Genomic DNA, 14165 nt, shown 5'->3' with positions numbered 1-14165 from the left:
ATACAACAGAGTAAACCCGAAAACCTCGCCCCCGCCTCTCTCTCTCTCTCTCTCTCTCTCTCTCTCTCGACGTGAACACGTTTCTCCCCGTCTTTTGCCCTTACTTCAGAAAATAAAGGGCAGCTTGGGATTCTCTAGGCTCCGCTTCAGGTTTTACTTGCCACATTGGTAGGAGAGAAAAGGTCTTCTATACATCTATCAGTATGGGCCAACATGGTGACAATGGTGCGCGTGAAGGGTGTTTTGGATGAACAGAAACAGCTTGGGTTCTTAACAGCATTGATTTATGAGTGAATTTGTGTAGTAGTAAACTTTCATTAGCATATGGATATACATTGTTTCAGAGACAAAAACAAACTAACCGAATAAGGGGAAATGTTCATCGCTTGCCCCCATGAGAGATGGACTGCAAGGTTCTGGGTGGAATCCAAGAGAAAGTGAGAAGTACTTAGTAAATACTGGACAACACAAACATCGTGTTCCGGCGTGGACACTTCCATGCTACTGAAATTCCATTGCTGATACTGTAAGTCAGTGAGGGAACAAGTATTTGGACAAATGTTGAGGAATGCTAGGTCTGCTTCTATTAACAACACTACAAAAGGAAAAAGGAAAGAAAAAATCACATTCGATTTACTTTAAATGTAAAGAAGTGATTTTGTAGAACTGTGTAAATCTCATGTGCTGTAGTTTCATGTTATCGCATGTTCCTTCATATTATCACATTCAGATCACATTTGGAGTTCTTCACATGCAGTAAAATGCATATTTTATTCCATAACAGTGCTATACTAAGTACTACTGTATATCCTTATTGATCCACAAAAACATTTATTGCTCATATAATGAAATAAAAACCAATAATCAAGTCATATCTCATTATTTTACCGTGTAAATTATTATATAAAGTGTGGCAAACAAACAAATTTATTTTCACCTCAACCTCTGAAAAGCATCCAGAGACGACTACACTTCAATCCCGGGCGATCGATCAGGATCTCTAAGCCGCCGTGGAACAGATCTCCATGCAAATGCGCCTCAATCAATCCCTCTGTTAGGTCAATCGATAGAACAGCTTTGTCCGCCCCTGCCGCTGCGATTTTATAATTACACAACGAAATAATAATTATGGCAGGAATGGGAAACAGATCACAAGGGTTACCAGGACGGGAGGGTGGAAAACAATAGAACCAAGATAGGCTGGGGGGGGGGGGGGGGGGACAACACAGCCAGCACATGGGACAGACAGGTACAGCTCTGGACATCAAGCTCTAAACCTGCTGCGTCCCCCACTTCTCCGAGACGAGCCCCCAACCCACGTTGACATTGGGCAATGAGGTGCAGAAAAATTGAGGTGGGGTGGGGGTTGGGTGGGGGGTTGACGGAGCGGTGAGTTGCCAAAGGATTTCAACATGCTGCAAATCGAAACTGGCCACAGTAGCTGGGCCAGCGCCTGATCACGGTCTCAAGCTCGACTCCGCGTCTCACCGCCGTCATCCAGCTCGTCCAGACGAGCTAGCTTGTAGCCTGTGGCGAATAGGGGTGAAGACAGTGAAGAGAGCGAGAGGGAGGCTGCGAGAAGACATGCGATTCCGAATCAAATACCACAGCTTAAATGCCACAGTGGAGGCCCTGGTCCTCCGTTTCCTCTCTGATTTCTTCATAGTGGGGTTGGGGGGGGGGGGGGTTGTGTGGCGGGGATCACTGGCGGCTCGGTGTTACCGCGGCAACAAAAATTAATCTGCAGTGTGGGAACGGGGGACGAGGGCCAGAGGAGGGGGAGGAATTTGGGAGGAGTGTTTTTTTGTTCTTGCGGCCGCACCTGTGGCCAGGAGGTGGCAAGGGTGGCACTGGGCGGGGCACGCTGTCACGGTTTACGCCTCCGTGGCCCGTAGGGCATCGGCTTGGCTGGGCGCCGGAGAGGACACAGGAGCACAGGAATGTAAAGACCCAAACACGTAACACACACACACACACACACACACACACTGATGTCTCTGTGCACCTTTCATCTGGGTTGGGATTCTGAGAGGCTTCACTCAGCCGATGCTCTTTAATTCTCCATTAATTCAGCGGCGCCGGACTGGGAATAACCTGCGAATGATAATGAAGAGAGCTGAGAGACAGAGCGAGGGGAAGAAAAAAATACAGAGGGGAGGGAAAGAGAGGCTGAGGGGAGAGAGAGGGGAGAGGGGCACAGGGTCCCCATGCCTTTGAATTTGCTCAGGATGGATTGAGGGCTTTTCGGGAAGTCTTTCAAGGGAAGATATATCTTATTAGCGCTGATTGCTAGTCATACCGTATCCTCCACTGAGAGTTCACCTGGGTTAACCCTTTCACTGGCACGTCCACACTAAACGGTTCAGTCACGGTTTGATCAGCCGATATAATGCTTACTCAGTGATAATGTGTCTACCTTGATATGCGCTGTATGCCTGTGTAAGCGTTGGAATCCAGAAAGTAGGCTGGAATGTTGTTTCCCCCACTGAATTTTGTTGTGAATCAATCCCCCATTGAGCATTGTAGGGGTTTGAAAAAAGTGACCAGCGTATTCCGTGGATAACGTACATGTAATTTACACCATACAAAGTAATGTAAAGGTTACTTCCTATAAAGTATTTAGTGTTCAAACACACCGTGTCCAGTAAAAAAGCACTGTAGCATACACTCCGTCCTAACAGAGCAATCAGCTCACCTGTACTGGAACAAAAAACGCTGAAGGGGTAACAAAAGACCCTGAAGGAGCAACCTGCGCTCCAGCCTTTAAAGCTTGAATTATAACCAGCTCAACGTACTGGAGGGCGAACATAAAATGTGGGCGAGGGATAATTTCTGCATTTCTGCATATCCATTTCAATGGACCAGGCTGGAAGCGAAAGGTCTCCGTGGCAAAACGAACGCTATAAATGTTTCAAACAAATGTTTCAGAGCTAGAGATGCCAGACTGCTAATCTGGACGGCCTCCTTTGAAATGCCTGACAAATGGCATAATGTAACAAGTGCGAAAATTCATTGTGAACGAGGAATTAGCCGCCTAGCTTTTTTCTAGGCTTGCTTGCCTCGCTACAAAGTTAAAGAAATTTGAGAATAAACAACCTAACAAAACATGTTTTATTTGGTTCTGTAAAAAAATGATATATTCTCCGTTGAATGCCACGTCTTGCAATCTCCATAAATATATGCCGTGTTCTCTCCTCCATGGGCTACAGACAGTACACTTGTCCAACCACTTGGCAAACGAGGTTGTGAGAGTAGGACGTATGTTGTATTGACACAGTTTAATGTGAATGAGGCTTTTAGGGTGCATTATTTTACTTACTGCTCAAGTTTCTTGACAGGCCCGAAAAATAAAAAGCAGTATTTCATCCTGTGGGGAAAAACTCCACGGGTGCACTCCAACAAAGAATGCGTGGAAGCGCAGAGTGGATCGATTTACGGAGCTTGACGCAACGTGATTTATTCACCGCGGCGGTACAACGTAGTAAAAAGAGCTAGCCATATCACTGCGGGCAGCTAGCGAGCATAATAAGGCCCCTCTCAATCTTTCGGGGGTGGTGTTGGATTGTCATGCTAGTGCTTGTTCCGTGGCGTCTACGTGGCTGTTCACAAGCACTATCCGATCAAGCACCCAGAGACATCGGCAACTAGACAGATGATAAGTCACTGTAAACGGTCGGGGGGAATGGAAGCCAGCGGGCGGATATTGATGATTCAATACGGTCGGGTGACAGACGATTCCGCTTGTGCGTGTAGATAAAGTGTCGGCGGCCTTGTATCAATCATAATAGGCTTCTCATTGGGCATCAGGAAACATGTTTAACGTCATTAAATCTAGATCTGCACCGTCTCATCTTCTCCCGCCCCCCTACGTCCCTCGCACATCTGGCAGTCATCCACGTGTAAGGAGGGGGGAGAGGGAGTACCGGTGTGGGGAGCCGGGGAGAAGGTATTGGAAAGAAAGAGACGGAGAGAAAGGAGTGTGTGTGTGTGTGGGGGGGGGGGGGGGGGGGGGGGGTTCCAAGGGTAATCATTCTTGGCAAAGCTGTGGCAGCTTGTGCGTTTTTGTAATTTCAGACTGTTTTCCGACGGTAGGCAAGGTGCAATAATACTTGGCGGGCTGCTGATGTCATCGCATTTTGACAAACTTCTTCAATCTGAAATGACCTTGGTCCGTTGACGCTCGTCAGCTTCTCAGCCTCTCCTCTCGACTGCCCCCCCCCCCCCCCGGCGTTGAAATAGATGGCGGTGAATGTGTTTAAACACAGGTCTCTGTTTTTCTTCATTGAATAAACCCCACGTTGAGCACTACTTAAAATCAATTTCCATCTATCTCCATTCTCTGCACTGTTTGTACATTAACAGGTTGGTAAATAGAACTGGAAACCCATCCAACTGCACAGACAGACAGACAGCATATCGGAAATCTCAATCACTGGAAAGGATAAAAGTGGGATTCACATCTCATTCCTTCCCTGCAACGTTCCCTTTAACAATCTGGCAACCGTTTCCCCACCAACTCCCGTCCCGAGACCCACGCAATTCCATGGTCTGATCCGGAATCCTCCTGGTAGTAATGAAGTCATTCCGTCCACCCCTGATGGGGTGAGATTGCCCCTACACCACCAGGGTCCACTAGCATTTCAGGGAACTCGCTGGTTGAGTGGGTGGTTGCGGTATGCACTGGAGTTGTTTTTACCGGACCTAAAAACGCCCTGAACAGATGTGGATGCACCCACTGGCAGTCATGGCCGGTTTGGTGTTGTACCAGTTTAACGTCCATTAAAATGGTCCTGTGAGAAAATGACACTCAGGAGTGTAGTTTTGGGTGAATGCGGATTCTCCCCATATTTTATTTACCAGAATGTGTTGGAAAAATGCACTGAAATTATTTTACTAATGGTCTGACTTTGTCATCTGTTTCTTAAAGAGTACACCACTGGATGTTATTTGGCTTCGATTTTATGTTTTTTTCTTTGTCTCCAAACAATATTGTACTCCAACTGTAGTCTACTTTTATGGAAAAAATATTGAAATAATTTAATTGTTAATAGATCTAAATGATTCAATCACAAAGTCAATTTCACAAATCCAAACACACAGACCCCCCCCCCCCCCCCCCACACACACACACACACACACACACACTCATACAGACACCAAAAGTAAACTCACAAATACATTTATTATACAGTCCCTTCAGAACACAGCTCCTGTATGTAGCTGATACAGGAACGTCACATTGTATTATGGCCCTCAGCAGGCCTCTGCTCACTGTCTGCCTGCCTGCCAGTCTGTCTGTCTGCCTATCAAGGCTGAGTCAAAAATGACAGCCTCTGCCTCTGTCTGAGCGAACGCCCCTCCATCTAAAAGCACAGTGGAATCTGACAATACAAAGAGCTCTAAAAGACGATGAAAGCTCCACTCTGAAGGCAAAAAAGCAAAGCTCTACTCTTCTGTGACAACTGGGCTCGGCTGAGTGTTCCTTTTTAAGCTCTGAAGGTGGGAGAAGGGAGATGAATTGAAGCCCTGTCTGTTTCTCACTAACCCGGCATTGAGGGAGACTGGATCCAGCATATCACATGTCCGTTTATTTGAGTCTTTAACAGATGTTTTAGGGCCTGCAACATCCGGCGTGCTGCCCTGGTAACAGATGCTAAACTGGCAAAATACACTATCAACACGGATCTAAAACGTATGGGCGGGAACGTCGATAGGCCACTTTCCTTATTACTTGTAATAATGGTCGAAAAAGACACACGTAGATGAAGGGCAATGCTGAAGTGGAAGCGAAAGTGCTGTCTCGACTGGATGTCAACAAGGCATTGGGAGTTGAATGCAAGGCCCGGAAGTTCATATCGCGGCCGCAGTATCTCAGTTCTGACCGGCACCACGCCTGGCGACCACTGGTGCCGTTCAACCTCCGCGTGTTCCCCGCATGCTCACACACTGACTTAAAAGATCCAGGTTCATGCTTGCGCGGGCTATCCACAACTCTGGGCCCAAGGATCGGTCTGACCTCATCCCACCCAGCCCCCACAGGTACCCTCCGCTCCTCCAGGTCCGTAATCCTCTCAGTAGCACCCAGGCAGACGAAAAACGGCGGGTGACGGGGTTTTCAGCGGTGTGAATCCTCAGCTGTGGAACACACATCCAGTCAGCTTCAAGGCTGCGGAGTCTCTAAACCTGTTTCATAGAGGCTCAGCTGTGGAGCGAGTTTTTCCCGTAAAGCTTTCAAGGACATTTGTTAACGTTATTCTACTGTCTAATGTATATGGACACTTGCATACTGTTTGGAGTGTTGCCTTCTTAAGATGTTCTGTGATCTAGGTTGTATTTGCTATTATTAAAATTATTTATTAATTAATGTATGATTATGAGCTGATTTCTTATTTTTGTCAGTGTCTTCAGTGTGAGAATGGTGTTTATTAAATGAATAAACTCAATGGAATATGTCTTCTTATTTCTTCTCATAATCAATATTATTGGCATGTGTTTCTGGGACTGAAACATAGGCCCCCATGTATGTATTGATAATCTAGAGTTAAAATCTGCTTAAAGAAATTAACACAATTTGCAAGAACAAAAACGCAACGTGTTACCAACATCGCAATGTCAATGTCATGCATTAAAGATGGTTCAAATTATCATAATCATGTATTATCACCATAATCATACATTATTAATAATCCATAATTTGCATAAGGAAATGTATATTAATCTAGAGTTGTGTATTCGCTTCCACTTCAGCATTGCCCAATTTAAAGGGATTTCTAATGACAAACTGAACTACTTCTAATCTGGTTATTTGGTTGAATTACATGATATATATATATATATATATATATATATATATATATATATATAAAATTGTTTTTGCAGGGTCACTCTGAAACTTCAAAACACCTTTCTTGAAACATCTTTTGTGAGAGAGATGTCATGTCTTCTGAGACAGGCAACAAGGCGTTCAGACTGACTACCTACCTGAAGAGTGACAGCGTTAGGAACAGACATTTAAAATACAAAGTACAGTAGGTGCACTGTTTAAGATTATTCTTAATAATTTGTTTTAATTTGGGTTCTAAAAACTTAAGCCCAAAAGAATAAGGTTAAAATCCTAATACCTGTTTGAAACAAGATGCACAGATATTCCATTTAGCAGAATGTATTTTCTTTGCAAAAGTCCTATTTTAAAACACTGAAATTTATTCAGATCGGGACTTCAAACCGGCAGGTAAGGGCTGCTTTCAACAACACTTTGATTTACACTGAATTATGAAAAAAATCATGTCGCTGATAAAACGAATGGTAATTTGGAAAAGGATATTACCTCGTGTACTTTGCTAAGAGTCCCTCTCAACATTAATATATTGTTTTTGTGCGTCTGAGAAAAAACAAGTAGGAGGTCACGAATTATAACAATTCACGTTGATTCCAATTATGGTAAAAAGAACTGAACAATATGTGCTAATGATGGCATATGAAAAAAGAAGAGGGTGTTTATGTGTGCTTCCAAGAGCCAGTGTGGAAAAGACGAACAGCTTTATTTCCATGATGCGTGTGGTGATCAGACTTCAAATGACTCACTTACACACAGTGTCTCCATCAACACAGCAAAGCATCGTGGGTATTTATCTCTCTCTCTCTCTCAGTGCGGTGAAACAATCAAGGCTGGGATTATAGCGTCTCTTCAAGACAGTGTAGATAATGAGATCGGCCCCCACTTCATCATCAAGGAGTGGCAGAAATAAAACAGATAAAATGTGCAATAAACAGCCGAGGTGTTTTATTCCCACCCGGACTACCCCCAAGAAAAGGGGGGGAAAAGCCACCATTTTCAATTAATGAAACACAATTTTTTTTGGAGTAGCGTCCCTCTGGACACTTGATTAACTATGACTAGAGGGGCTAGCCTGTGGGCTGTATTTCCCATGCATGGACGTACAACCCCCCCCCCCCTAAACCCTCCCACCGCCCCATCCGCTCACACCCTCCGCCACACTCGCTGAGGTTTGTCAGCGCAGGGTCACTATTAGTGCCGGAGAGATAAAACTGTAAGTGTTGCTCCCAATTAGCACATTACTGACCAAGCTTGGTGTTCTCTTCACCCATTACCGGCTGAGATAGGAATGGGGGAGGGGGCGAGCAGGGAGGGCGAGAGGGGCGAGAGGGAAAGGAAGCAAGCGAGGGGGGAGAAGCAGGAGCCACGGACGGTCGGAGGGAAAAGAGAGAGAGGATGGAGTGGAAAAAAGGGCGAGGGAGTGAAATGGGGCTTAAGCATTCATTTTGAGTGGCGAGACAGGTCCCATTAACATTTAACAGCGTTTTTGCAACTTGGTAGCGAAGGTTATGATGCAAATGAGGAGGAATTAAAAGTGGACAGAGGTTTGTCATTGATGGATTGCAGTCTGGCAGTCCTCACCACTTCCTACTGTCCATCAGAAGCGATTACTGTGTAATTAAACCTTATTTCTGGACTCTCCGCTGCATAATTACTTGGGGGGGATTGGAATATGAAACCATCGTCTAAACGCTATGGCGCTGGAATGCGTTAGCGTGAAGGTCTGGCCGTCATCTCTCTGCCCAATGTCAGATCCAGCCGTCTGACAGTGCAAAAGAACAGTCACTTTTAATAAGAGCTGGAAAACATATTAAAGGACACAGTATGCTGATTGTGTTAGAATTAGGCTTTCAAGTGGTCAAGTCCTTTGTGCAATTTGCATAATTTATTCTCTATGTCCAGCTCGTCTTCTGGTTGCGAGCTTTGGGCAATTTCCTCTTGCAATTTAAATAGATTGCACATTTAAGGCTATTTAAAGGGAATTATCACTTTGCATATTTTAATTGTTGTGTGGGGAGAGAATAGGTGTGTGTGAGGTGTATCCTGTTGAGTCTGGCTCTGACCAACTGATCTGAGGTGTGCAGTGCTGCAAGTTCACACACACACACACACACACACACACACACACTTGCACATTCACATTCACATTTGCAATGCAAATTAAGGGCACAGGTGAAAGTGCCCTTTTGATATCACCAAAATGGCTACAGATAATGTGACCAAAATAATGATTTGAAAGAGCTCCACTCTATGTAAATTCCTGAACACAGATTACCGGAACAATACGCAAATTAACTTTATCCAGTAGCGGTTTCAAAGAAACCGTAACCACGGACGACACATCTCCGGCCGTGTTGAACTGCATTTGGCAGACCGCTCCTGCCGGGCATCGTCGAGAGGATCTGTGTCCGCTTCCCGGGCCCTGACACCACAGCTCGGTGTCAGGCATCCTCTCATGGCATCTCCCCAGTCGTTGCTATGGCGATGACAGTCAACTTCCTATGGCCTTGACGACGCCCAGGTGTTGACAAGCGTCTCTGCTTGAACGTTATCCCACTGTCTCAAGCACTGTCTGGTCAAGAGCTGCTCTGCCTGGTGCCCACTGCAAAATGATAACTGCTCTTGGCAAAGTGCAAAAAAACCTTAGCTTGACCCAAAACGACACAGTCGACTTGCCCCTGGCAGAATACAGCTTTTTGCCTTAATTCCCCATTAGTTTATTGTACCGGGAGTTTAAAAAAATCTATTTCAAATAAAGTCTGTTTTGTTTAGGCTTACACAGTCTCAGCGTTTTCATAATAATGTAACTATCTCTGTGACAAGGTGATTATCATCAATTTCTTTGCCTATATTTAGCCACCAAATGTCTTTATAGTGACCTGTGACCTTGTCCTGACGAGATTTATGTGAGGCAGGGTAAAAATATAAAAATAACAACCAAAGAGGACAAAACCTTTCTGACAGACATCATAGAGATAAAATGTATCAAAGTACAAAAGACAGAAAGCAGAAACTCCATGCTCTGTAACCTCTGAAATCTCTTTCGCTTTGCACAGTTAATTACATTGAACACTAGCTACCTACGCCTAACATATATAATGACACTTGCAAAAATGGCGGGGGGGGAAAAGCATCTAATTTACATTAACAGTAGTCACATTATGTGGATTCTGTGGATGAAATCCATAATTAAGGCTTCAGCATGTTAACACTTGCCAGTGGCCACGTTTTCCATGAAAATCAATGAATTGCTCGATTTGACTCGCACAAAATGTGTGACTCCCACTTCTGTTTCACCGCAACGCAGGCAGACGAAGGCTAATGTTTTAATCACACATGCTGTTAGGGCCTGGTTGTTTAGGTATGTTTTAAGGGGCGGCGTGTAGAATCCTGCCTCGGACGTTTACAAGAGTATGAGGAGACAACAAGTCAAAGCGAACTGATAAGACAGTCTGGCAAGATAGTTTAAGGTGTATTTCAGGCACTGGGAAACTATTTTGTGAAAAATTCTTAAGTTGAAACATCTGCAGATGTGTTCCGGACATATATCCTTGCGTTGATGCCAGTAGGACAGCAAACATCCTCCATGTGTCCCCTTTGAAGATTTGCATTAATGCATGCATGAAAACGTCAGGCAGCTTTCTCAACTGCCCTTTGCACTGCAACACGTGACAGACAAACGTTGGGACCATAGATATAAAGCAGTCTGAGCCCCCCAAAAGTTAACTCTTGGATGAAGTTTCCTCTACGTTTGTATGACTTTAACAAAGAGTGTAGCTTTCCACTGGGAGGTTACATATCCTTTGTGTTTGATTTTAAATAATGTGAACTACAGATTGAATACTTTGTGCACTACAGACTTTGATATAGGTAAATGTAACACTGAAGTATGTTCACGAAAATTAAATTGAACAAATATTTATACTAAGCCACAACAAATTATAAATTACTAAAATCTAGCAGAACAGGCATTTATTTAATTCTAAACTCTAAAATCGGTTATGTTGGCATTAAAATGTGAGACGATGTTAAAAAAAACACGGAACGCAAAAACCCAATTAAACACATAAGAAACACTAGCAGAAAACACCTTTTCAAGAAAACACCTTTAATGAATCGGTCGTGGTTGTCTGTACCTCAGATTACATGAAAATACATTTAAGTTGACTTCAGGTATGGCAACACTTTCACAGAGAAACATGTGGTGCATTTTTTATGTATTCATGTATATAAATATGTACAACGGAAACACGTTACACTTAGTTAAAGTTTTGTGCAAGTGCGTTTTATATATACTAGTTATATATAAAATCCCACACAAACCAAATCATATTCATGTGTACCCACTCAGTTTACACTCCACAGTTCACCAAAGATTAAAGCAACGCATGTAATTATGCATCAAGAGAAACCCCAGAGTTCCCTAGCGGGTTTAGTCTGCCGGTGCGTAGCTTGTTGTCTGCAATGAGTGTGTATGAGTGTTTTGTCAGACGCACGCTAGAGTACGTCTTCCCAGTGTCTGAAGTAGACTCGAGCTCGAGGACTTGTGATTTCTCGCGAGCTCTTCCTTTCTTCCTTTTTTGTTTTGTTGGATTTTTTTCGACAAATGTATGACATTCAAAAGACATAAATGAAACACTACATGTATAATATGTAGCTGTGAGGTAGAAATGTTTCAAAGAACACTATAATAAAATGATTGAATAGAAAAGCAAACATATTCACAAACACGCACACAAAAAACAAATCATTTTGTTTGCAGTTCTTTGTAGAAATAAAAGCAATAAGAAAAAAAGTACATAGCAACAGAAACCAAGAAAAGAACATTGGTTGGATAGTACAATTCAAGTGATTTGGTTTTGTTAAAAGTACTGTAAGTAGATGGGAAGGAAAGGGTGTGCTTTTTGTGCTCCAATGTACATGGGTATGGTTTCAGCTCAGAGAGGGCTGCTCTCTCAAGGGGAGATGTTGCCTACTGGACAGAGAGAATTATGGGATAAACCAGGCTGTGGTCAGTGGCACCGCCGTCTCCATCTGCTACAGCAGAGCTGTCTGTTGTGTGTGTGTGTGTGTGTGTGCGTGTGTGTGTATCCATGCAGGCACACACACCTACACTCGCATAAGAAGTGCACACACTCGCATGCGCGCACCTCAGTGTGTGTTTTCATCTCCGCGGTATGAGTGAGGACGTGAGACACGGCGCAGCTAATCCAGAAACACACGCGTGGGCTGAGGGTCAGAGTGGAGGGAAGGAGATTCCATTTTCTATTTCCAGAAGCAGCCTTCCAGTTGTGAGCTTCCACACATAGGCGCGCGGCTGTGGGAATTAGACCCACTGACACTTCATCAAGGTTTGTGAAGAACTGTAACATTCCAATGAATAAAATGTTTGTGAAAGTGCATTCAAGTAATTCTTAAGTAACTTGAGAGGTATACGAATGTGTAGAGATCTACGTGAATATTGTGTGTTTAGCCATTTTTATTTAATTTCTTTGTGTATTGACAAAACATTGTGCATTTCAGCCACCCACCAATATTTGATAATAATGAAGAATAATGAGTTATAATAAAGATGCTAAGTAAGTGGCTGTATTATGGTCATGTGATTTTTGTGGATCTAACCTAATCTACAGTGAATGGAATTGGAGTGTTCATTTGTAACTGATTGAGATATCATTGTGGAGCAGGGTGTGTCCAGGCGAAGCAACTTCCAGCGTAACTTCTGTTGAGTGCTAAAATTCTAAAGGTTTTGCTGCATCAACGTTTTAATAATACAGACCACAGAAGGAGAAATAAACATTATACTAGCTACAAATTGACAAAACGAATAAAACAAAAAACATAAATGCCAGCAACAGTGACAGTAAAAAAATAATTCAAATTAAATATTTCTATAGACCAGGAATACAATTAATAATAATAATAAACAGACGATACTTCAATACTACATTGGTAGTGCTTAGCAAGAGAAAACAAGGGCAACTAAAATACATTCAAATGCAACACAGTGAGCTATGAATCAATGTTCTTTGGGTCAAGACTTTGGGAACTGACCGAGTCTCATACTTTCAAGCCAAACTGGATAAACTAGTAAGACCCGGCACAGCTGTCCAACTGGATTGAAATCCGCCCTGACCATGTGCTCTTGGGCTAATGTGTGTACATGCTATGTAATGCGAGTGTGATTGGCCAGATACCCTTACAGTTTCTAGGTCATATCCACAGGCCCTTGTTGAGTCTTCCCTGCAGATATGAAACTGGAAATGTGACATCCTTTGGTACAGAATCTACCAAGCATTCTAGACGTCTCTGGTGGCCCCATAAACATACATCGCTGCGGCCAGCCCAAACACGTCATATCAGGAACTGGATAAGCCAATGAGGATGTCAGCTGGGGCGCAGCTGACCTTTGACTGGCTGTTGATGAATCCTTTTCTCATTGAATGTATCTCTACGGACTGTCCTAGCTGTTGCCTAGGTGAGCTGAAACCATCCGAGGTAGAACACAAAGCAGAGGGCTTGTGATCCTAACATTTCATTTAGCCAACAATTGTCAGAGAAAGAGTCTCACATCAGGTCACAGCGCCACTGGCCATCTTTCATTTGGTGTTGTATTTCCATCGTCAAGAACAGTGAAGGACAATAAGGCTTCCTTTGATACGCAACCATTGGGCTGGGCGAACATAACAAAATAACAGACACTTCATGGTGTGACGGTATTCATGGTGTGACGGTAATGCCTCTTATATAATAAGTTCTACATATTATGATGGGTAGCTCAAGACCCCTCGGATGGCAGAACATAATTGGGTACTTTACCATTCTGATTGTTTTATGCCGTTCCGATCAAACTTTAACCCCTTTAAAGAATTACATTTTATTATCTAGATATACGTGTTCTGTTTCACTTTGTGTAACATTGTTTTGTAATTTAGGACATGCCGTAACATAAATATGCTGATCTAGTCCTACAACACCAGCACAGTTATCAGCCTGTATTAGCGAACTATGTTTGCCCTGACTGAGTGCAATTAGCTAGATAGCTAGCAAGCCGGCCAGCTATCTATTGGTTAGCAAAAGTAGCTAACCCAACATATTTTAGGCACAACTAGCTAAGAAAATACAAACTTGCTGTTTGAAAACAGTAAGATACACAAACAAAAAGGGTGATTATCGCACTTGTGGATTTATATTGAGAAGCAAAGTGGAAAGGAACACTGTTGCATTGCATCTGACCATGCAGACTGCATATTCAGTAAGCGGCAATGAATTGCAGTGAGTGAGTGCTCGTGACTCTTGTGAAAACTGAGTGACGGGGGGGGGGGGG

The 14165-nt window shown here is 43.4% G+C and overlaps 1 long non-coding RNA gene across 2 annotated transcripts; it reads right to left on the bottom strand.

The window, feature by feature from the left end:
- Nucleotides 1-267: 267 nt before the first annotated feature.
- On the bottom strand, nt 268-3901 carry LOC109614894. Of its 2 annotated transcripts, none has more exons than XR_002195881.3 (4): nt 3320-3901; nt 2006-2094; nt 938-1093; nt 268-595 (listed from the first exon to the last, which is right to left on the bottom strand). It is a non-coding gene; the product is annotated as an uncharacterized LOC109614894 (long non-coding RNA). The 2 variants fall into 2 exon arrangements; XR_002195882.3 differs by having other exon boundaries at nt 268-416.
- Nucleotides 3902-14165: the final 10264 nt, after the last annotated feature.

The sequence above is a fragment of the Esox lucius genome, chromosome 22, assembly GCF_011004845.1.
Source record: "Esox lucius isolate fEsoLuc1 chromosome 22, fEsoLuc1.pri, whole genome shotgun sequence".
NCBI classification, from domain to species: Eukaryota; Metazoa; Chordata; class Actinopteri; order Esociformes; family Esocidae; genus Esox; species Esox lucius.
The sequence above is the reverse complement of the archived record's forward strand: the minus strand, read 5'-3'. Positions and strand labels throughout refer to the sequence as shown.